Here is a 23,932-nt window from a genome sequence, read left to right on the forward strand (position 1 = left end):
TCCAGATGCGACCCTTTCTTTAAAGTGATAACTTCATTCATTGGGTTGATACGTGGTTTAGACAATTGTATTGAGTCTCTTCCTTAATAAGTGTATCTAGTATTACTCAAGTACTAATACCAAATTACTGGGCAACTAATATCAAATTAATTACTGAGCATGGCAGTGCAAAATATTTCTGTTTCTTAAAATGATTGAATTAAAGATGCACTTGGCTCAGGTCCAAAACTTGTTTCTTAAAAGGAGAAGGAGAAAAAGGCCTGTGTGTGTGCGCGCGCGCGCACTTTTAATATAAAAACAATAACATCTCACAGTTTCACATCCATATGAATGAAGAAAAGATGAATTAGTAGAAGAAGGACAGTGGGGTAGCTAGTTGAGGGGAGGAAACAATAACAGCCCTGCCTCACAGCTTACCCCCACATAAATTCCAGCTGCAATAAATTGTTTTTTCTTTATTTTTAAAAAGATTGAATATTGGGAAAAAATAATAGGTGATTATTTTTCAAATGGTCAATTGGCAAACTTTCTAAAACTGACAGAAAAGTAAAAAACCACATATGGAAAGACGAATCAATTTGACCATATAAAATTTAAATTTCTATATGCAAATAAAAAAGGGAAAACATAGTAATCAAAATTGAAAGAAAAAATCACAAACTGGGAAAAATTACATTTTAAAGTGATAAAGACAATGAGACTTTATTGTAAAAAAGTGCTTAGCAATGAGTAAGTGTATATCAGTAGAAATATAAGCAAAGAACATGAAGAGGCAAATTGTAAAAAAAGAAATGCAAGTGGATAATAGTTATATGAAAAATGTCTTCCCTCCAGTAATTGAAGAAAGGAAAATTTAATAACTATCTTTCCCATATTTAAATGACAATGTTTAAAAGGGAAAATGTATATTGTCATGCGATGTGAGAAGAAAATAGCTGTCATTCATTTTTGGAGTGGCATAAAATATATCAACTTTTTCTTGGAGGGCTATTTGGCAATATGTCTAGAAAATCATAAAAATGATAATCTTATGATTCCGAAATCTTAGGAAACAAATATAGGGTTTATATATTTACTTATGCACATGTTCATGACATAATTGCCTGTAACAGGAAAAATTGTTCGGATACTAAATATCAAGTAATTATCCATTAATCATTAATTAAAATGATTCATCTATATGGTTCTTTAAGCAAAGTATATTTATTGAGCACCTATCCTCTAAACAGTGAAGTTAGAATGATAAATAAGCCAAAGTCCTTCCATTGCTAGAACTCATGTTCTAGTTAGGAGATGACTAATAGAGAAATCATGTCAAATAATGAAACAAACATATAATGCAATGTCAAATAATGACACATGTATTTAATAAAATCAAATCAGTGTTAGAGGCAGTGTTTTTTAGATTAGTTGGTCAAGGATGTCCTCTTTGAGGAAAAGATCTTTAAACAGACTTAAATGACGCGAAGGAATGAGCCCTGTGTGAATCTGGAAGAAAAATTTCCAAGGCAGAGTTAAGTGTAAAGTCCTGATGACAAGCTAGGTAGTCAGTGAGCAAGGGCTCACTGAGAGCTGAAAGAGGATAAGGGACAGATTTGGCAGGACTTTGTTGGGGATGGACAAGAATTTAGATCTTTTAGAGGAGAAGAATGAAGTGACCCTAATGAGGTTCTTGAAGGACCAGCATGACTTCTGTATGGGGCATAGGTGGAAGCCACCTCTACTGAGTAGACCGCTGTAAGAGGCTTCGGCAGGAGACGGTAGAGTAGTGCCTCCTAATCAATCTATGGTTTCTCCTTCCCAGGTTTTCAGTTTCCTCTGCTTTTCAGTTTCCTACAGTAAACCGCAGGCCGGAAGCAGATGATCCTCCTTTTGAAGTATAGTCAGAAGACCAATAGTAGCCTAATGCTTCGTCACAATGCCTAGGTCGTTTTATCTCATCATGTAGGCGTTTATCACCTCACATCCTCACAAGAAGAAGGGTAAGTACCAGACAGTAAGATATTTTGAGAGAGAGAGACCACATTCACAAAACTTTTATTACAGTATATTGTTATAATTGTTCTATTTTATTGTTGTTAATCTCTTGCTGTGCTTAATTTATAAATTAGACTTTATCATAAGAATGTACGTATAGGGGGGTGCCTGGGTGGCACAGCGGTTGAGCGTCTGCCTTCAGCTCAGGGCGTGATCTCAGCGTTGTGGGATCGAGCCCCACATCAGGCTCCTCCGCTATGAGCCTGCTTCTTCCTCTCCCACTCCCCCTGCTTGTGTTCCCTCTCTCGCTGGCTGTCTCTATCTCTGTCGAATAAATAAATAAAAATCTTTAAAAAAAAAAAAAGAATGTACGTATAGGAAGAAAACAGCATATATGGGGTTTGGTACTATCGCAGTTTCAGGCATTCACTGGGGGGTCTGGGTCTCTCATGAAGTTGCTGTCAAGACGTCAGTTTGAGGTGCAGTTATTTTAGACTTTACTGGGTTTGACTGGGACTGGAGGATTCACTTCCATGATAACTCACTCAGCTAATTGAGGAAAGAACGGCTCCTTTTCTTGTTGGTTTGCTATCAGGAGGTCTTAATTCCTTGCCACATGGAGCTCTCCATAAAACTCTTTTGGAGGGTGAGGGGTGGGGAAGGCAGAGGGAGAGAAAGAATCTTAAGCAGGCTTACACCCAGCACAGAGCCTGACTTGGGGCTCACTCTCACAACCTGAGATCGTGACTTGAGCCAAAATCAAGAGTCAGACGCTTATCTAACTAAGCCACCCAGGCGCCCCTCTCCATAGAACTCTTGAGTGTCCTCCTAATGTGATAGATGACATTTTCCCTGAACAAATGATTCGAGAGAGAGCAAAGGGGATCCTACACTGTCTTTATGACTTAAGTCCACCTCATCCCTTCTGTCACATTCCAGTCTCTAGAAGTGAGTCACTAAATCCAAGCCCACACTAAGGGGAAAGAATTTGGCTCCATCTTCTGAAGGGAGGGTTATTGAACAATTTGTGTTCATATTTTTAAATAACCACAATTAAACTATTACATAACAATGAGTGGATAGAGGATATTGAAGGCATCAAAAATGAAAAATTAGGAAAAATTTCACAAAATTATATTATTAATAGAAATATATGGATTAATTTCTTTTTTTTACCTTTTCCTTTAGTAAATAGATTTGAAGGATTAGTTTGCTTTGGAAAGAATCATATGACAGAAAGATTTATCATCACGAAATAGTTTAGTAAATATTTTTAAAAGTCCAGTCATTATTCAGTTAAATTTAAGTTGAAATACAAGTGAGAAGGCAGATTATTTTGACAGTCTTCAAGAACTGGCACAAAATAATATGACCTGCTAAATTAAAGTACAAAAGAAGCAGGTCATTCATTTATATTAATATTTTACTCAGAAATTCATACACTGAATTTAGCTCACCAGATAAAACAAAATCATCTATATTTTTATGCAGGAATTCACCTAGCAATATTTATTAAACACCCTACTATGAGCAAGTTACCCTGTTAGGTACTATGATGCAGTTATATATTTTCTCAAGGATGGAATTTGAAGATACTGAAATTATTTATTTGAAATGTATATGTGGACCAAGAAAAATTTTTTAAAGTAAGTTTTAATATGTAGTAAGCCACACTCTCATATTCTTGCTTCTTCATTTTCTTGGCTAACCTGCCCATTATTCTTCCAAATGAACTTTAAAAAACATTTCATTCTTCACTCTCATTCTTCTAAAACGCACACATACAACACTTTTTGGGATTTGAGATGTACTCACATATAATTTATATAGTAACTTTAACAGGTTAGATTTTTTTATATTCTGTAAAATATTTCCTTTAGTGATGCATGGTTTTCTATTTACTAATGTCTATATTTATGTCACTAAGTGTTCTCTTCCAAAAGCATGTTATATATTCCTATTTTTTGAGATCCATCTTTTAGTGTACGGTATCAATTGAGGATCTAACTTCCCCCACCCAACAACAGTGTAACATCTTTATTTTACACTTCTTTATGAAAATTGAGAACTGCCCCCACTCCTTTCTCACACTTCTTTACTTGAACCTGGATTACAAAAGCTATAAACATATGTCTTTCAAATTTGTTTTTGTCATTTCATTTTGTGGCCAAGAGAAAATTAATTGTTTAGGTATATCTGATTTCAGAGCTTAACATCAGTTCTTTCCAGCCACAACTTCTGCATTTTTGAGTTCTTAACTTTGATTAATGTCTAACTGATGTGCTCTTTGAGTGGTTTGAGTAGTTTCATCCTAAAATGTAGGAGGAGTAGGAGAAGACATTTGTGGATTCTCCCTTATATAAACATGTCCTTTAGCTGTCTTCCCTATAGAATTCGTGACTAGTTACTTTTTTCCTGAATGCTCTACAGAATCAACTGATTTTTAAATTTGAAGAATTTTTTATCTAATGTTTTAGTGTGAGTAATCCATTTAACATTTTGTACTTTTAATTCATCTAGTATTTTTCCTAGATCTCAGGAAATAAAAAATATCCATCAATTATGCTTATGTGCTACAGTCTTTCTATATTCATTTTATTTGAAATATGGTAAGCACTCCTTTTTTTTTTTTTTTTAATTTTACCCATCCCTCCCCCATCCACCTCCCCTCTGGTAACCGTTAGTTTGTTCTATTTAAGAGTCTATTTTTTTGTTTGTCTCTTTTCTCCTTTGTTCATTTGTTTTGTTTCTTAAATTCCACATATGAGTGAAATCACATGGTATTTGTCTTTCTCTGACTGGCTTATTTCACTTGCGTTATACCCCTGGATCCATCTATATTGTTGCAAATGGCAAGATTTCATTCTTTTTACGGCTGAGTAGTATTCCATTATATACAAATAATGTGATACACACACACACACACACACACATCACACCTTCTTTATCCACTCATTTATTGATGGACACTTGGGCTCTTTCGTATGTTGGTTATAGTAAATAATGCTACAATGAACATAAGGATGCAGATATCTTTTCCAATTGGTGTTTTCATGTTCTTTGGGTAAATACCCAGTAATGGAATTAATGGATTATAGGGTAGTATTATGTTTAATTTTTTGAGGAACACCCACATTATTTTCCACCATGGCTGCACCAGTTTGCATTCCCTCTGACCGTGCACGAGGGTTCCTTTTTCTCCCCATCCTTGCCAACACTACTTGTTTCTTGTGTTCTTGAGCTTAGCCATTCTGACAGGTGTGAGGTGATATCTCATTGTGGTTTTGATTTGCATTTCCCTGATGATGAGTGATGTTCAGCATTTTCATGTTTCTGTTGGCCATCTGGTTGTCTTCTTCGGAGAAATGTCTGTTCACATCTTTTGCTAACTTTTAATTGGATTTTTTGTTTTTGGATGTTGTTTAAGTTCTTTATATATTTTGAATACTAACCCTTAATCAGATGTGTCATTTGCATATATATTCTCCCATTTATAGGTCATCTTTTGTTTTTTTGTTGATTGTTTCCTTTCCTGTGCAGAAGGTTTTTATTTTGATGAAGTCCCAATAGTTTATTTTTGCTTTTGTTTCCTTGTCTCATATCTAGAAAAATGTTGCTATGGCTGGAATATGGTAAGCACTCTTGATTTGCTGTCTCAAATTTTTTTTTGAGACCTGCTATTCTTTATTATTATTTCTATCTTTGTTCTCTTTTTGAAACACATTCTGTGTGGGTTGGCACTCTAAGATTTGCTTTCTAAAATATGTATTTTATAGTGTTTCTCGATTTCACTTTTATTCTTACTCTCAACTTACTGATCTACTAGGAAGAGTGTGTTTCAGAGAAGCCTGGGATCTGATATTGGGATCTGATATCAAAACTTTATCATTTTTTAGAGTTAATTATTTTTTTAAAAAAAGTATTATTAATTTTAGAGCAGTTTTAGGTTCATAGCAAAATTAGGAGGAGGGTACAGAGATCTCCCATACACTCTCTGACCCCACACATGCATAGCCTTCCTGATTATCATCATCCTCAACCAGAGTAGTCATTTATTACAGTCGATAGTTCCTCTAACACATCATAATCACCCAAAATCTGTAGTTTATATTAAAGTTCATTCTTGGTGTTGTACATTCTGTGGGTTTGGACCAATAATTTCTGTTTTAAATATCAAAATATGCTAAAAAATCAGAAGACTTATTTGGTGCTTATTATGAACAGAAATAATTCAGAATTGTGTATTTCAAGTTGACACGAGTTAAATTCTCTTTTGAAGTTCTTATGTTTTTTAGGCAGTTATTTCACTAGGACAATACCTGCACATTAGCTTTGAATTTGATGAGAATTGCTCTTCCATATTGTTTCCATTGTTCTATATGTTTCCATTGAAACATTTGTGAACATTTGTAGAAGAACATTTGAAGTTCCTCACCCATTGGTAGGTAGGAATTTTATAGGAATTTAATTTTATTGGATCCTGTCTTTAAAAAGCAGGCATTCTTTTGTGTTTAAATTCTCCCTCTTGTGCTTAGTACATACAGAACACTGTGGATGCTTTGTTTATCCTAACTGCAGAGGACATTGGCAGCTTTAGATAGTCTGTGTAAAAGGCGCTTAGAAACAGCAATTTGATTAGAAGACATTGCTACCTTTATATAGCAATCATGTTGTTTTTATTTTTTATATTTAGATTGGGGGGGACTGGCAAAGTTTTGGAGGAGGCATTTAAAGGTTGAGGAGCCACTGAAGCACTTCCAAGCCTCTTCTCGCTGGAGCTGCTGGCTGCATATCCAATGTATGTACAGTATTTAAAACGAATCATTACTGTGTGCTGTATGATTGTATTTCAAAGCTAGTAAAGGTCTTTCACACATCATTGCATCTACTCCTTGGAAACTGAACGCAAATGTAGTGAAGGGGGGGCAGGGAATGTGGAATTGCATTTACAGGTCCTGATTGGCTAAGCCCAGTCGCTAAAAGAGCAACCTTCGGGCTCTTACAGTGACTCCCACGGCGTCCTTAGCAACCAGCCTCATTCCCCAGCGACCTCGAGAACCTTGGTGAGTCCTGCTTCCGAGGATTTGAGAGCTCATGCTGCCACATTCACCATGGGGGCGGCCGGGAGCCCCACTAAGACCCACAAATGGGAGCGCTGAGCTTCGTTCTCGGATTCCATAGCTCTGGCTGTTGGAAGGAGCCTCTGCGGCTCGCGCCCCAAGCGCAGGCCCACCATCCCCGCCCCTCCGAAGAATCTAAACAGTCCAGTGTGGAAACTCCCGCGAGGGTAGGGAGGGAGAAGGTGGGGAATCAGCTACCAGGTCATTTCATGGGGAAATGGGTTTTTTTCTGGGGAGACTGAAGGAGGTGTGGTAACTTTCTTTTGCGATCAGTGGGGAAACTCTTATTTTCTCTGGACTGTATTTGCTTGTCCTCCTGGCAAGTTTAATTCGGAACCCTCCTTGCTTTGCTGTTCAGTCTTCAAGTCTTTCTATAGTTTGTGAAATTGTACCCCTCCACCCCGCCTTTTTTTTGTATGCAGACTCTTTTGTACTTAAAAAGAGAAATTTCAGAAGTTTGAGCAAGTGTGTGGCTGTGTGTGTGTTGGTGGGGGGTATCTTGAGAATGTGAAATAAAAAGATTTTTAAAAGGCAGTTAATCTTGAGAAAAAGGTATAAACTATTGATCAGGAAAAATCTGTGTGTATGTGTGGGGTAAGGTGATGGTAGGATCACCTTATTTACCTATCTCAACAGTATGTCTGAATGGATTCCATCTTTTTGGTGGTCTTTGATCAAATTATTATTTTTTTTACAAGATTGACTGATTGATTGATTGATTGATTGATTGATGTAAGAGTAAGAGTGCATATGTGAGTGAGGGGAGGGGCAGAAGAAGAGACTCTCCAAGCCGACTCCCTGCTGAGGTCAGATGCTCATCGCTCCTCCCCCCATCTCGCCACCCTGAGATATATGACCAGCTGAAACCAAGAGTCTGCAGCTCAGCGACTGAGCAACCCAGGTGCCCCTGATCAAATTATCATTCAATCTTTAAGATTATAGTCTAAATCTTGTATTCTTTCATCATGTTACCTACCGAGAGGCTTGATATAATTTTAATATTGTCTAGTTCTCAGAAATTGTCCTTTAAAGTGTACTTTTCCCACATCGTTTTAATCAGAGCTTAAAAAAATACACTAGGGCTTAATGTTAAAAACTCTCTCTTTTTTTTTTTTTTTAAATTTTGGGTCTATGCCAGGTTGTGGATGAACTGCCAAGCACTCAGACAGCTTGCTGGAGCCATTTTAAAAGCTGAAACATATCTCTCCAATGTGTAAACATTTTTTGTTTTGCTGCCCCTCATAAATCTTTAGATTCAAGGTGAGTACCAGATTTTTATTTCAGTAAGAACTTTTCTGTATGAACCCTTATGATCTTGATGACGAATGCTCTTTTCTTATTGAACATCTGACTCATTATCAGAACCATTCATTAGCATTATTAAATTGGTAAGTTTCTGTCTTGAAGTTCATTGTCCATCCAGAGCTTCTAGTAAAGGGCATGGCCACAAGTGCTTTTGGTAAATAATTTAGTGCTATCAGTTAGAATTTCCCAAAATGTGTCATGCATAGGACTCTAGGAGATAGTGTTCTGAAGGTTTCTCGTGGCCAAGTGTAGGAAAAATTATACATTGTCCTGCTGCTTAGGGAGATTTGCAGTGCACTGGAGCGTATTAACCACTCCTAGAGATCTTAGGGTAATTTTGTTTAGTGCAGTATTTCCTAAACTTATTTCACAATAAAAAGCTTTTAGAAGGTAATTACATCCCAAGAATCTGTATTCCACAAAACATATTTGGGAATTATTATTCAAAACTAAAAAGTGTACTCTATTTTTGCTTGTATTTCTATAAAAACGAGATTAGTTTTTTAAATATAAAACAATCTCTATTTGTAGATATCATGATGGCATATATAGAAAATGCTAAAGAATTCACTAATAGACTATTAGGTCTAATGAAGAAGTTTAGCAAAGTTGCAGTATACAAGATCAATATACAAAAATCACATGCAAGAGAATGAAGTTGGGACCCTATCTCACACTATATACAGGAATTAACTCAAATAGATCAAAGACCTAAATGTAAGAATTAAAACTATAAAAACCCTTAGAAGAAAATGTAGGCATAAATCTCTGTGGCCCTGATTTAGGAAGTGGTCTCTTGGCTATGACAACAAAAGCGAATAGAATCAAAGAAATGACAGACCTGGTGTGTCATCAAAATCATAAACCTTAGTGCTTCAAAGGACACCATCAACAAAGTGAAAAGACACCACAGAATGGGAGAAAATTGGGGGAATCATACATTGATAAAGGATTTGTATCTAGAAGATATAAAAATAGTTATAACTCATTAATAAAAGACAACTGAATTTAAAATGGGCAAAGTATCTGAATAGACATTTCTTCGAAGGAAATAAACAAATGGCTAGTAAGCAGATGAAAAAGTGCTCAATATCATTATCCATCGGGAAAATTCAAATAAAATCTTTTCATACTTGTTTGGGTATCTGTAATTAAAAAGACAAGTTTTAGGGTACCTGGCTGGCTCAGTCAGAGGAGCATGTGAGTCTTGATCTTGGGGTTGTGAGTTTGAGCCCCACATTGGGTGTGGTAGAGATTACTTAAATAAATACATTTAAAAAAATAAAAGTAAAAAGACAAGTGCTGGTGAGTATGTGGAGAAATTAGAGTCCTTACACACTGCTGGTGAGAATGTACAATAGTGCAGCCCTTTGGAAAGCAATCTGGCAGGTCCTCAAATGGTTACCACATGATCTGGTATATGATGGATAATGGCATCATTAAGACTGAAGTCATTAACATCTTCTTGGTTTCTTGGATCTCTGTGTTAGCAAGTCCACGGTTAAGACAAGTTTATATTTATATTTATAGGATATAAAATTTCACAGCCACATGTGTTTGTTTATCACTAATGTTACGTTGTGCGAGGGGCAGGAACAAATATTGAACAAATGCTGAAAACAATGCTTTTTATAAGAAGTCCAGGAGGGGATACAGAGAGCAGTTATTGAGAAGAATAAATTTTACATTTTTCTTCTTGTACAGATTGCTGTAATAACTTCACACACCTGTTACAGTGGACATTCAGCTCTTAGGTCACTCTTCTACTTCTCTGGCTATTCATACTTCTTTTTTTGCTTAGTGATGCATAGACAAATCGTGTATATCCTTCATATACTGTGGACCTTGGGTTTTCCTAATTACTGCCAAGTTCATCCTACAACATTAGTACCCTAAGAACAGCCAACCAGTCCTTAGTGTCCTTAAAACATGCAGTCTTCCTTTCCCCAGCCATGGTTAATTTGTTCCAGAATATAGCAACAGTACAGAACTCTTTCATTAGGTTCAGAAGATTTTCAGCAGATATCACCTTAGAAAATTCATCAATGTAATTTTCAGCAGAAATTTTTTCATGCAGGGGTGCCTAGGTAGTTGATTCCATTGAGTGTCCAATTCTTGGTTTCAGCTTGGGTTATGATCTCAGGGTTGTAAGATGGAGTCCCGTGTTAGTCTCCACGCTCATCAGGGAGTCTGCTTGAGATTCTCTTTACCCCTCTCCCTGTTCACGCTCACTTTCTCTCTCTCTCTCTCTCTCAAATAAATCTTAAAAAAATTTTTTTTCATGAAGATATTAAGATATTTTATACCATGAAGCTCTTTACATGTCTGTACTCTGTCTTCTGAATATCAATACTCAATGTTCAGTGTTCATTTTTTCATAGTCAATTCTATTTTGTTTATTGAGCCACAAATCAGGCATTTCCCCTATTTGGAAAGCTTAGTATCATTTTATATGTTTTTTATGTTTATTGATTATTTGCCTTTAGTCTTCATAGTCTGGTTTACTTTTCTTGGCTCTCTCAATCCAAAATTTGTCCTCCTTCAAGGATATTCTTTCTTTTCTTTTCTTTTCTTTTCTTTTCTTTTCTTTCTTTCTTTCTTTCTTTCTTTCTTTCTTTCTTTCTTTCTTTCTTTTTTAAGATTTTAGTTATTTGAGGGAAAGAACACGCACAAGCAGGGGGAGGGTGAAGGGACAAACAGACTCCTCACTGAGTGGGGAGTCTGGTGCAGAGTTCCATCTTACATGGAACAGAGATCATGACCTGAGCCGAAGTCAGATGCTTAACTGACTGAGCCACCCAGGCACCCCTCCATTATTTCTTTGATTCCTGTTTCTTCTCTAATGATCTTTTTGCTCCTTCAGGAATGACCTAAAAATTTTAATTTATGCTTGTTTTAAGTTACTAAAAGAACAATTAAAGACCACCATATTATTTCATAGTTTGGGGCTGCAAAGAATTCCATTGTGTTAAGTACTTTCAATTTTTGAATATTTTGCTCATTAGGTAAAGATACATTATTTGAACTCAAGACCAAAATAGAGAAAGAATTCTATTAAGAGACAGATAGGTGGAAAACATATCTATTCATATTTAAATTGAAATGTCACTGTTTTCTAGATCTTGGCATATATTCATAGAATGTCATACTGACCAAATATTTTTCTTGGGTAATTTTTTCCTCCTAAAATTACTCAGAGTCCTATCATGGAATTCAGCATCTTGAAATGTGATAATGTTGGTTTATAGGCCTGTCTTTTTTCTCCAGATTATAATTTCTTGAGGAAGAGACCATATTTTAATTATCTTTCAAACACAGGAAGCTCAGACATCATTAGCACTTTTATTTTCGTGAAAACTGAACCAAATTGAATTCCCTAACTGGCAACCACTTACAATGAATAATGTGAGTATTGTTTGACAGTGCTAAATATAAAATGGTCAAAAACATTCTTCTGTTTTTAGTTTATATGTTAGTGTGTGTTTGTTGTGTGTGTGTAGTTTTCTTTATTTCATCTTCTCTGCTGAATGTTGCAAATGAGTAAAAAGTACTGGCATAAACATAAACCCAATAAAAGAATTCATGGACAGTTACATCTGTTTTTGCAACTTCTTCACAGACCATTGATCACATTAGTAGTTTATATCAAAGTCAGATTGCTTCCTATGATGAATATCAACCTAAATAGGTAAACCGAGGCAAGCTCGAATAAGCAGAAATTGAGTTTATTCAGGAATAGTAGAGGAATTGCAATTTGGGAAACACAAACAATAGTAAACTACAGGCAGATTTGTTGAAGGTTGGGGTAGACTATGTTTATGGGAAAAGAGTGCAAAGAAGGGGGAAATCCAACCAGAGCCAAGCAGTAAGTTCGTTTGCTTGAGGATGGGGAAAGATTCTTGGTGGATGTTCATTGGTGGGGAAATAAGTTCCCATATTCTGAAACCCAGGCATTTACAGGGGAATCGGTCTCTCATTTCTTGAGTTTCATTTGCCTGATGGTGTATGTGTGAGATTCTCCATTCCATATCCTCTGGTTACATTTTAGATTCAAATTCTTTCACAGGGAGCAAAAGAGATTTAAGATATTTCAGTCAGAATAAGGCTTTATTATTTAAGTATTAGATCATTGCAATTTTTCTGAATAAGTTAGTAAATAAGTTATTGATGAGTGATGAATGAAAGTAGTTCCTGTTTAAACTTTAATGGTACTTTTTAGTTCATTTTCCTCATTGTCCAGGGCTTTGTAAATTATTTGTAAATACTTTAAATGCTTCAGTTTTCAGTATCTTGAATATCTCTATTTCATATTAATTGCAAATGATTATTTTACTTGCTACTACAAAGTTAAAATACATGCACTAGTTATGAATCATAGTAAATGGACTTATGTATTGCAAGAAATATTTCTGTACTTTGCTTAAATTGACTATGTATACTCCAACCCTCTGTTGTGCTTGACTGGTGAGATATTCAGTCTTAGTTTTGTTTAGTCTTGCCACAGCCCTGGGGTTATACAAAGGTCCTAGATACTTACACATCATGAAAACATTGGAGAGTCACCATGGGGCATTGGGGCAATTGTCACATCTGTGTGGTCCTCTCTGTTTTGGCATACCTTCTGGGTCACAATGAGGCCAGGAGAAGATTTTTATGCCTCTGTTATGCTGTGGGATCCAATCTCTCAAGATGCAATGCACAGACATTTCTTCCATGGTATGGTCACCTCCAGGGGATGCTGCTACAAGAAAGGAGATGGCTCTGAATGACCTCTGTTACCTTCCAGGAAACATCTCTCTCCATAATCCCCAAAGCTTTTTTCCTCCTTACAGGGCACCCAGTGTCATCTCTTCAGTGAGGTTAATTTTTTGTTTTTGCTTTTTTAAGAGGGGGTGGAGCCAGAGACTAAAGGCAGTTTTAGCTTTCTGCTTTGGAGGAATTCAGGCAAGAAAGGAAGAAAGGATAGATAGGTAGGTAGATAGATAGATAGATAGATAGATAGATAGATAGATAGATAGATATAGATCTCCTTAAATAGAGAAATACAAACCAAAAAGGAGAGTTCTTAAAATATATAAAGCCATCATTTAAGAGGCATCCATGATACTCTGTAACTCATACTTCTCTTTTACAAACTAAACATTTTTAGTCTTTTAACCATTTCCAAGAGGGACATGGTTTTATAGCTCTTTACTTTTCCCCTCATGCCACTTGGTAAAATAGACCAATTGGTTGTTTTTATTTTTATTTTTTTATTTTTTTTTAAGATTTTATTTATTTATTTGACACAGAGACAGCCAGTGAGAGAGAGAGCCAGTGAGAGAGAGAGACAAGCACGGGGAGTGGGAGAGGAAGAAGCAGACTCCTAGCAGAGGAGCCTGATGCGGGGCTCGATCCCAGAACGCCGGGATCATGCCCTGAGCCAAAGGCAGACACTTAATGACTGAGCCACCCAGGCGCCCCATGAGCCACCCAGGTGCCCCAACTGGTTGTTTTTAATATAAGCATAGGACCCCAGAATGGATGAGATAATCCAATTCCCATCATATTTTGTACAAAATGTCTGAATTAAGATTTATAACTGAGACATATAATTTAATTTTGCAGTGGCAGATAAAATAATTAGCTATTTAAAAAAAAAACAGTTGATGTCAATATAATCCATATACTCAAACTTTATGCTCCAGCAATCTGAATATTCCCTAGTCTGAGTTTGGATTTTATTTTTGGCGCTAGGGCTATATTAAAGGGTTTTAAACAGGAGAGGGGGTCTGGGGAAAGAGGGTGTAATGATCAGGAGATTTATATTTGGAAAAGTTACCCTGGCAGTCATGTAAAAGATGAGGCTAGAGGAAGAGAGATCAGAAGGAGACTGGGAGATAAGAAGTTATGGTATTTGTCTAGGACATAGGTAATGGTGTCCTGTTTTGGAGAATGGCAGAAGGGATTAGAAGGAGGCTTGATTAACAGAGCTCCTTTGAAAATGGGAATCAGTACAACATAGCGACAAATACTGCATCCCCATTATTTTGATGCTACACAAGCCAGTGAAAAACCCGAAGCAAGGTGAGGCCTGACAATGACCATGAAAATAAGATTTAGATGCAGCCTTCGTTTCTTTTGAGTGTGAAGCTGCCAAACAGATCCCAAATTGTCTAGCTTTGGAGTTAAAAGAATGTTTAACATCAGAGAAATACACTTCTATCTTGTCTGAGCCATTGGCATTTTTACTTCTGTTTTTTGTCAGTAAATTTAATTCTAATATATTCCCTTACAATCTTATTTTTATTGAGGTAAAATTTGCATATAGTGAAATGCATGAATGTTCACTGTACAACTCAATGACTCTTGTGGGTATCTATTTCTGGTCGCAACCATTCGAAAACTTAGTGGCTTAAATAATTTTTTAAAAATCAACTCTCATGGTCCTGAAGTTGATTATACACAATTGGGTAACTCTCATTTGGGGTGTCTCCTGTGATTTTAGTTTGATGTCAGCTGAGGCTCTAGTCATCCAAAGGCTTGGCTAGGTTGGATGTCCAAAATGGCTCACTGACATGGCTGGCAGTTGCTGCTTGCTCTCCGTGGGGGCCTGGCTGGATGCTCAGCAGGAGCTATCAACCAGAGCTCTTCTGCATGGCTTTCCATGAGATGTTGGCCTCCCATCACGGTGGCTGGACTCTGAGAGAACATCCTTAGGAGATGTAGAAGGGAACAGTGAGGCTTTATTATGGTCTAGTTTCATTGTGCCACAGTCTTACTTTTTCTGCATCCTGTCAGTCCAGCAAGTTACTATGTTAGGCCCAGAGTCATGGGGAGAGTGACTTAGACTCCATCTCTCGAGGGAGTGACAAGGCCACACTGCTGAACAACAGTCAGTATGGGAGATACTGTTGTATCATTTTGAAAAAATGCGGTCTGCTACATTGAGTTTTGATACATATTTACACTCATATTAGCACCTCCAATATCTAATATTTCCATCTGTACCTTCCATTCAGTCTCCAGCCCCAAGTCTTCATCCTCCCACAGACCATTGCCATGGAATAGGTTTGCCTGTTCTTAAACTTCATGTATTTGGAATCATATAGTATGTGCACTTTTGTGTTTGGCTTCTTTTACTCAATGTATTTTTGGTGCATGTAGTAGTATTTTGCTTTTTATTACTGAGAAGAGTCCTATTATGTTTTTGTATGCAATGTTTTTATTATCATTTAGTTCTAAGTATTTTGAAATTCCATTGTTATTTCTTCTTTGATCCAGAGGTGATGGAGAATTTGGTTTTCTATTTCCCACTATATAGAGTGTTAATTAATCTTTTTATTATAATTTTCTAACTTATTCATGTTTTGATGCCAGGAAATATAATCTACTTATGTACATTACCTACTTTTTGTAATATAGTAAGACTTGCTTTCTAGGCTAGAATGTGATCAATTTTTAGAAATTATACTTGTGTGCTTGGGAAGAATGCATATTCTTTGATTGAATACAGAATTTGATTTGGTTTAGTTTGGTACATTATATTAATTATATTGTTTAAATCTTCTGTACCTTAGCTGAGTTTCTATTTTGTTGCCTACTTGACTTACTGATTTATTTTCTTAGAACCACGTTGTCTGTGTCTTTCTCCACCTATGTATGTACCAGTTCACAATAGCCTTTCTGTCCCCCAATAGCGTAGTTCAGGACTTTTCTCCTATAACTTCTTAGATTTCAAATTTCTTATTCCTACAAAGTTGTTTTTATTTTTATTTTTATTTTTTTTCTTAAAGATTTTATTTATTTGAGGGAAAGAGAGAGCCAGCATGAGCAGGGAGAGCAGCAGAGGAAGAGAGAGAAGCAGACTCCCCACTGAGCAGGGAGCCTGATGTGGGGCTGGATCCCAGGACCCTGGGATCTTGACCTGAGCGAAGGCAGATGCTTAACCGACTAAGCCACCCAGGCGCCCCTACAAAGTTGTTTTTAAAGACAGGATCCAAAAGCTTGTGTTAATTAGTCATCTTTACTGGCATTGAATCCATATCACTTTTTTATACTGTTTATTCAGAAATTTTTTTTAGTTGGACGTAATCTGTTTTATATTTATTTATCTATATGATATTACATATGGTGGCCTTGTGACTTTTAATTAAATACCGAGAAGAAATTGATTAAGTCTATGTAAGTGTGAATCAGTACTCTAAAAAATGTATATAAAACTTCAATCATGCAAAAAAGTTGGGAGATTAGTAAATTAATCCCCATTTACTTTTAGCTCAGATTTAACAATTATCAGTTCAGTTCATACATTGTGATATATTAATTATATAATATTTTGTGTCTAAAGTGTTTATTACTTGATACATTTATATAATTAATTAGAAGAATATTATACAAGAACAAATAGTAAGTAATGAGTATTACTCTTCACTTGAATAGTAATGACCCATTCACAGAAGATACTATTACTACTATTACTATTATTTTGAACAATTAGCCTTTTTATTTTAATCTTCCATTACAGCTAATAATCAATATTTTAAAAAATACATTTACTGTATTTATGAAGGTATCAATGAATTGTATATTAGTTTCCTGTGGTTGCTGTAACAAATTACCACAAACTTGGTGGCATAAAATTCATTTTCTCACAATTCTGGAAGCCAGAAGCCCAAAATTAGTTTCACTAGGCATAAATCACAGTGTCGGCAGAGCTGCACTTCCTCCAGAGACTCTAGGGGAAAACATCTGTTTCTTGCTTCATTCAGCTTCCGTGGCTGCCAGCATTCCTTCATGTGTGGCCACATTGCCAGATACTATTATAATCCCTGTGTATAGATGAGGAAACTGAGGTACCTGACAGTTAAGTAATTTGCACAGTGACCCAGATGTAATCTGTGCTGGTGCCAGAATTTAAAGCAAGCTGTTGATTCCTGCACTTCCATGGTTCCCCACTATACCATATAGAAGTGTGAAAAGGAGGCATCACAGAAGTAGGGAGATAAGCCAAGAGTGGAGTGTCATGATAAATGGAAAAAGAAGATGCTTATTTCTAGAAGGGTTGGTAGGCAGGGTCAGTTACTGTAGCAGGATAAGGCAAGATCAGTACTGAAAAACTCTTCTTGGAGTTGTTTACCTGGAAATCACTGTCAGCCTTGGGAGGATTATCTCAGTGCTGGGACAACAAAAACTAGATTCCAGATACTGGGTGTTCTGTACTGGAATAAATTTAGGGGTAGATATAATTTAATATAAAAATCACATCTGATGTAAGTAAAAGGTAAAATCACACTGTCTTTTTGCCCACTTCAGATAAATATGTAAGGTAAATCTGTGGAATTTATTTAAATTATAGGAAACTATCCCTGGAAAGTGGTAGAGAAAATGTGAGTTACTATAGACCACCCTCTATGGTGGAGTGCTGTATAAATCAAGAAAATTAGAGCAAATGGGGGCGCCTGGGTGGCACAGCGGTTAAGCGTCTGCCTTCGGCTCAGGGCGTGATCCCTGTGTTATGGGATCGAGCCCCACATCAGGCTCCTCCGCTATGAGCCTGCTTCTTCCTCTCCCACTCCCCCTGCTTGTGTTCCCTCTCTCACTGGCTGTCTCTATCTCTGTCAAATAAATAAATAAAATCTTTAAAAAAAAAAAAAAGAAAATTAGAGCAAATGAAGAGGTGGGTCTAAGAAAGAGTGGCTGTCAAAAATAATGATTTTTTTTTTACCTTTCATTTCAGTATTTGAGGGAAGATTTATTTAAAAAGGAGAGTAATCCAGTCCTTAAGATCATTTTTATTCCCTTAAGATTCTGTTTTCATTTCAATCCACAAATTCGGTCGGCACCATGTGTTTTGGGTACTACAGAGAATATAAGGGTATTTAAATCTTAAGATCTATTTAACTTATAAAAAAGCTCATTTTAAGTTTACATCGTGTTTTGCTGATTCAGGAAAATGTCGATTTCTTGACAATAATGTAAAAGTGAAATAATCCAATTTAGTTAGTCCATTCTAATCTCTTTACATTTAACGGATTGTGATTTCTCAGTAGAGTAAAAGAAATGTGTCTTGTTTGTGATAGCAGAAAAATAAAAATTCTTGTCATTTTACTTTTCTTGTTTTAAGGTGGTGTTACTAAAGAGGTTGGTATATTCCTCTGTCTGTCCCTTTTTGTACAATTCACCCGTCAACATCCCTGCACGTAACTGTCCTGAGAAGGAATAAAATGGTACAAATGATTACCCTAGATTTTAATAAATGATTCAACAAACCTTTTTATCAAGCAGTGTGTTAGAAACTTGGTATGTTGGCTCCACTAATGATTAGTATATGTGACTCCAGTTATATACAGTATATAATACAATGCAAAAAGGCCCTATTGTATACATAATAATAATAACAATAATGATAACAATTCCTTGTTGATAGCTTCAGGGTTTAGATTCTACTGAGAAATTGATTCTACTGAGAAATCCACAGATTTACCTTGCATATTTATCTGAAGTGGGCAATTAAAAAAATTTTTAAAAAATTATTTTTAAGTAGGCTCCATGCCTAGTGTGTAGCCCAGTGAGGGACTTGAACTCATGACCCTGAGATCAAGAGTCAGATGTGTAACCAACTGAGCCCACCAAGCACCCCCTAATGAAGAGTATTCTTATGAAAAAACTAAAAATTTTGTTAAAGTTGGTAATATTTTTAGAGTCTCTATTCTGAAGTATCTTTGTGGGGAGGAGAGTCATTTTAAACCTTGTTTTAGGGTAGGATTTAATTCTAACATCTCAATGAGAAACATTTTTGAAGACATTCATCTTTTCTTTTGAGAAACTTGATATTATTTGGTGGTTGTTTCTTTTATTCTTAGTCAAAAGCAATCCTAACTAATAAAATACATTCAGGAGTCATACTGTCTTTCTCCTATATCACATTGCTATTCAAATACTATTTGAATAACAAACTACTGTTGGTTAAGCACTGGCACTATTACTTTCAAGATTGGTACTCCCACGATAGGCAGAAATAGAGAGTAAGCATGCAGAAACTTCTACAGCAAGTTGACATTTTGCACTCATCAGTCTGGGAGAGTGTCATCAACAGGGTATTGTGGAGCTTGCGTGTTGAGCAGACGGTGCAAATACTTACTGCTAGTACCAGCAGATGTGCAGGATCTTTGGAAAATAGCGTCAACAATTAGTTCAAACACTTAGTCCCTAGCTTCTTGAAATAGGACTGTAGTCAATCCTATAAAATATATCACTAAATGGCTAAGAGCTCTAGATCAGTATGCCTAACACATGCACACAAAGACCAGTTTGCTTTCCATTCAATTTCCCTTCAATTATTTTTCTTCTTACGTTGCCTGTATTTTTTCCTTTCTAGTCATTTGGAATTAAATTTTTAAAAGTAATTTATCTTAGAGTATGTCTGACTCAAATTTGTATTTCTAAACTCTATTTCTGAAATATGTGATGTTTTATGAATGGTGGGTTTCTTTTTGTCTTCTTTTGAAGACTTTGTGTAATTAAACATCGTATCTTCGTAATTTTGTATGACTCACAATAAATATTTGTCAAACATAATAGCAACAGTAAATTTGCAACATTTGTTACCATATTTATCAGTTAACTCTTTTGAATATTGCTATGTCTTCATTATTGTTGGGGGCTTATGTGTACTTTATCTCCATCATTAATAATTGTTTGTAATTATTTTCCTGAGTTCCTTTTAAGGTAGAATTATCCGATGTGAATCCAATGTGACGTTGTTCACTGTTAAAAATTAAACTCCTAAGTACATTTGTCCTGTTTAGGAATAACTTGTATATTAAAATTAAGGCCACTCTAAATGACATCCCTATATATAGTCCAGTATAGCTGCTGACTTAAAAATACATTTACTTATATTCTAATGGATATAGATTATTAGAAGCAGATCTTGCTATAAACGATAGCAATAGATAATAATGTTTTATATTTATAATCAATTTTGTGCTGGATATTTTCCCGTTGGCCTTCCAGATCCATTTTCTGTCCTTTTCTGCTCTGGCTTATACCTTCTCTGGCTTCTATTTCGGCTTCGTTAATGGGAAGTGCAGGCAGGTGATTGGAGTGGAGGGCAGGAGAGTGATATCAAAATTCCTGTTCTCCAGGCTCCCTCTTAGTGGGCAACCTCTGATGGGCTGCATGTCTAGACCAAAGCCCAAAGCTTTTTAATAAACACCAGTTTCCTAAAGCTATTCTTTCTGGGTTCTTCTTTCCCTCTGTTCCAAGAGTGGTGGGTTCACCCTCTTGTTCAGACTCTGAGAATGGCACCATCTCAGATCTTATTTTATTGTATTTTTTTTATTTGAATAACTCTGCCCATCTCTTTTTTATTTGAATAACTCTGCCCATCTCTTTATTTAGTTACTCCATTTGAGTGTGCTGTCTGCTGCCTGCTAGAACCTTAATTAATGATTGGTTTTAAAATTTACCTAGCTTAAAAATTAAGTGCAAAATAATTCAATGTAAATCTGACTACCTATTTGATTACTTCATTTTGCTATTTAAATACTGCACTAAACAAAAATAGTGTCTTCTAGTTTGGTCTTATACTCATAAAAGGTATTCACGCATACTTCAAAAGGAAAATAAATCTGGATGTGAGGACAAGATGAGAAAGCATAATCCAACTGGTAAAAAGACAGAAGACAAAAAAAATTTACAAGTCATTTTAAAAAACAGAAAGCATAGTAATCTAATAATGATCAGAAGCCCCTACATAAAGCTTCTTATATACCAAGCTCTATTCTAACCAATCTACATATATTGACCTATTCATATCTTATAGCCACTCTGTAAGGAGGTACTATTCCCATTGTACAAGCGGGGAAACTGAGGCACAGAGCAGTTAAGTAAATCAGTTTGATTGTATCCTCTTAACTACTATGCCATGATGTTCTTCCAGTGGTTTTGCTGATAAAACAGCTAAAGCATAATAAAGGCTAAATGTTATATGAAAGGATAAGTTTGTAATACTAACATAATAGAAAGAATGTGGGTTTTCAATTCAAAGTTGTGTTTGACTCCTGGGTCTGACATGTTAAATTTAAATTTAAATTCTTCCTTACTGTAATTTCTTTCTTAAGCCCAGTTTTTCTTCTTACCATCCTTTTCCCCACAAATCATGAATTTGCCTGTAATGTATTGTTTGGTACGGTAAGTGCATTTGTATTCTAACATAAAATTTAATATTTTTCTTTAGGTTTATGATCTGTGAATATGCCTGTTAGCAAATCACCCATGATTAATAAATTAGGAGTGATATCTTCCTCTTATCATGAAAAACTCTTGAGGTTTAAAATCCAAAATTTAAGGAAAAGAAGGAAAAATAAATCAAAGTAAGTTTGAAAATTTTTCATATTATTAAACTAGCAGACCCATATGCATTGTAGAATTTAGAAAGTACAGAATATTGTGAACAGTTTCTTTAAAATCACATGTAGTTCTAAAATATGTTTATCTATATATTTACTATTTTTTAAATAAATAGATTCATAGCTTGTAATGATAATATATTTCTAAAATTTTGAATTCTACACTTTTTGTTTAAAATAAGCATTTTTCCTATAATTATATATGTCTATTAAGTTGCCATAATAATCTGTGAAATGCATAAGAGAAAGTATTTAATAACTACTTTATCGTGAAGCACTTTAGTTATTTCTGTGTTCTTTGCTACTTCAAATTAAGCCAAAATAGAATGTCTTTCTGCATTTCAAATTATTTTCTTGGCATTAAGTTTCTAAAATGAAGTTACTAGATCAAAGCTTGTTGATAATTTAAAAATTGTGTGTGATTTTAAGAAATTTTTAAAAACTTAAAAATGAAGAGAATTATAGAATACGTAAGAAAACGTGCATGGTGACTTTTGTTACATTGGTTTCAAATATTTTTCTTTAGTAAAGAATAGATCAACAGATAAACATGAAGCTCTTTGACTACCTGCCTTCCCACTTAAAATAATTGTGGTATATATCATCTCAGTTCATTTTTCTACTTTAATATGCCTGAATATAAAATTGTATTTTCCATGTAAATATAAATGTAATTATATCTAACTCATTTATCTGTGATTTGATTTTTTTTCAGTGCCTGTAGTGATGGTATTTTTTTAAATTATGTTATGTTAGTCACCATATAGTATTTCATTAGTTTTTGATGTGATTTGATTTTTTTAAAAGTCAGTGTTATGTTTCTAATTCAATCCATACTGATAATTATGTTTTATTATTGATAATTATTTGTTCATTCATTTTAGTGGCTGTATAGTGTTACAATATAATTAATACTTCCTATTTTACTTATTTTCCAAATTTTTGCCAATGAATCAGTGCTATAGTGAAAATCATTATATATTTCTTGTTGTATACCTGGGTAAGTGCTTCTTTGGAGTGGGATTTTTTTTTATTCCTCACTTTTTGAATTTTACTTAATGCTCTTGCTCTCTGGAGTATTGCAATCAATTTACGTTGTCTTCACCAGTATATGAAAGTATCACCTCCCCCATCTTTGCCATTGCCTGATACTGTCACACTTCTTCATATTTGTCATTGTAATAGGCCATAAGTGGTACTTGCCTGATAACTAATTTTTTAAAATTTTTGATAACTAATGAGACTCAGCATCTTTTAATATTTGTTACTGTTAGAAATACTTTTATGAGTTCTCTGTTTATGTAATATTTTCCAATTTATTTTTGTGTTTTTTCTTATTGATATTTGATATTCTTAAATATTTGTTATGAATTCTTTCAGTCTGTGGCTTGTCTTTTAAAAACTTTGTTTTTGTGGTGCCTTTCCTCATACAGAAGTCCTGGAAATTAATATAGTCATTATGATTTTAAGAGTAGTTATATACTTTTTGTGGCTGATTTTGTTCATTCACTCCACTAGTCCGTTAATATACTGTGAACTATCCATTCATTCCTCTGTTATTGGCCACTTCAATTATTTCCTCTTTATGGTTATTTTGAACAATGTTTCCATGAACATTCTTGTACTAGCATCCTAGCACATATCCTAAAGTATATACCTGGGAATGGAATTGTTAGATCGTAGAATATATGCCATTTAGTGAACAGAACTCAGTCTTTTATGATTAGTCATTTTTGTATTGTGGTTAAGAAATCTGGGTCCACCTCAAGATCGTGTAGATTTCTTATACATTATTTTCTAAACACCTTACTGTTTTGTCTCTCATGTAATACATGTAGAAATGATTTTTGTTAATGGTGTTACGTTCAGGTCTAATTTTCCTTTTTTATGTAAATACCTAATTGATCAACGCCATGTTTCAAAAAGAACGTCCTTCTCCAATATTTTGCTAGTACAACTATTGCATAAATCAAATGTCTGCATATAATGGGTATTTCTGGCTTCTCTGTTCTGTTTTACTGGCCTGTTTGTCTCAATACCAATGCTACACTGCCTTAATTACCATCATTTTAATAATAACAATTTAATAGTTAACATGACTGATTTTCCAAATTTGTTCTTCTTCATTGATATTAT

The 23,932-nt window shown here is 35.1% G+C and overlaps 1 long non-coding RNA gene across 4 annotated transcripts in view; it reads left to right on the plus strand.

The window, feature by feature from the left end:
- Window positions 1-23,932, plus strand: part of LOC121100683 — a 35,609-nt gene that overhangs the window by 1,039 nt on the left and 10,638 nt on the right. For 3 of the 4 annotated variants that reach the window (XR_005832378.1, XR_005832379.1, XR_005832380.1), the window contains exons 2-6: window positions 1,805-1,982; window positions 6,671-6,775; window positions 8,236-8,357; window positions 11,670-11,807; window positions 21,625-21,760. This is a non-coding gene — a long non-coding RNA (uncharacterized LOC121100683). The remainder of the gene's footprint in view (window positions 1-1,804; window positions 1,983-6,670; window positions 6,776-8,235; window positions 8,358-11,669; window positions 11,808-21,624; window positions 21,761-23,932) is intronic. The other variant, XR_005832381.1, reaches the window with a different exon arrangement.

Source organism: Ursus maritimus, unplaced genomic scaffold (assembly GCF_017311325.1).
Source record: "Ursus maritimus isolate PB19 unplaced genomic scaffold, ASM1731132v1 scaffold_5, whole genome shotgun sequence".
NCBI lineage: Eukaryota > Metazoa > Chordata > Mammalia > Carnivora > Ursidae > Ursus > Ursus maritimus.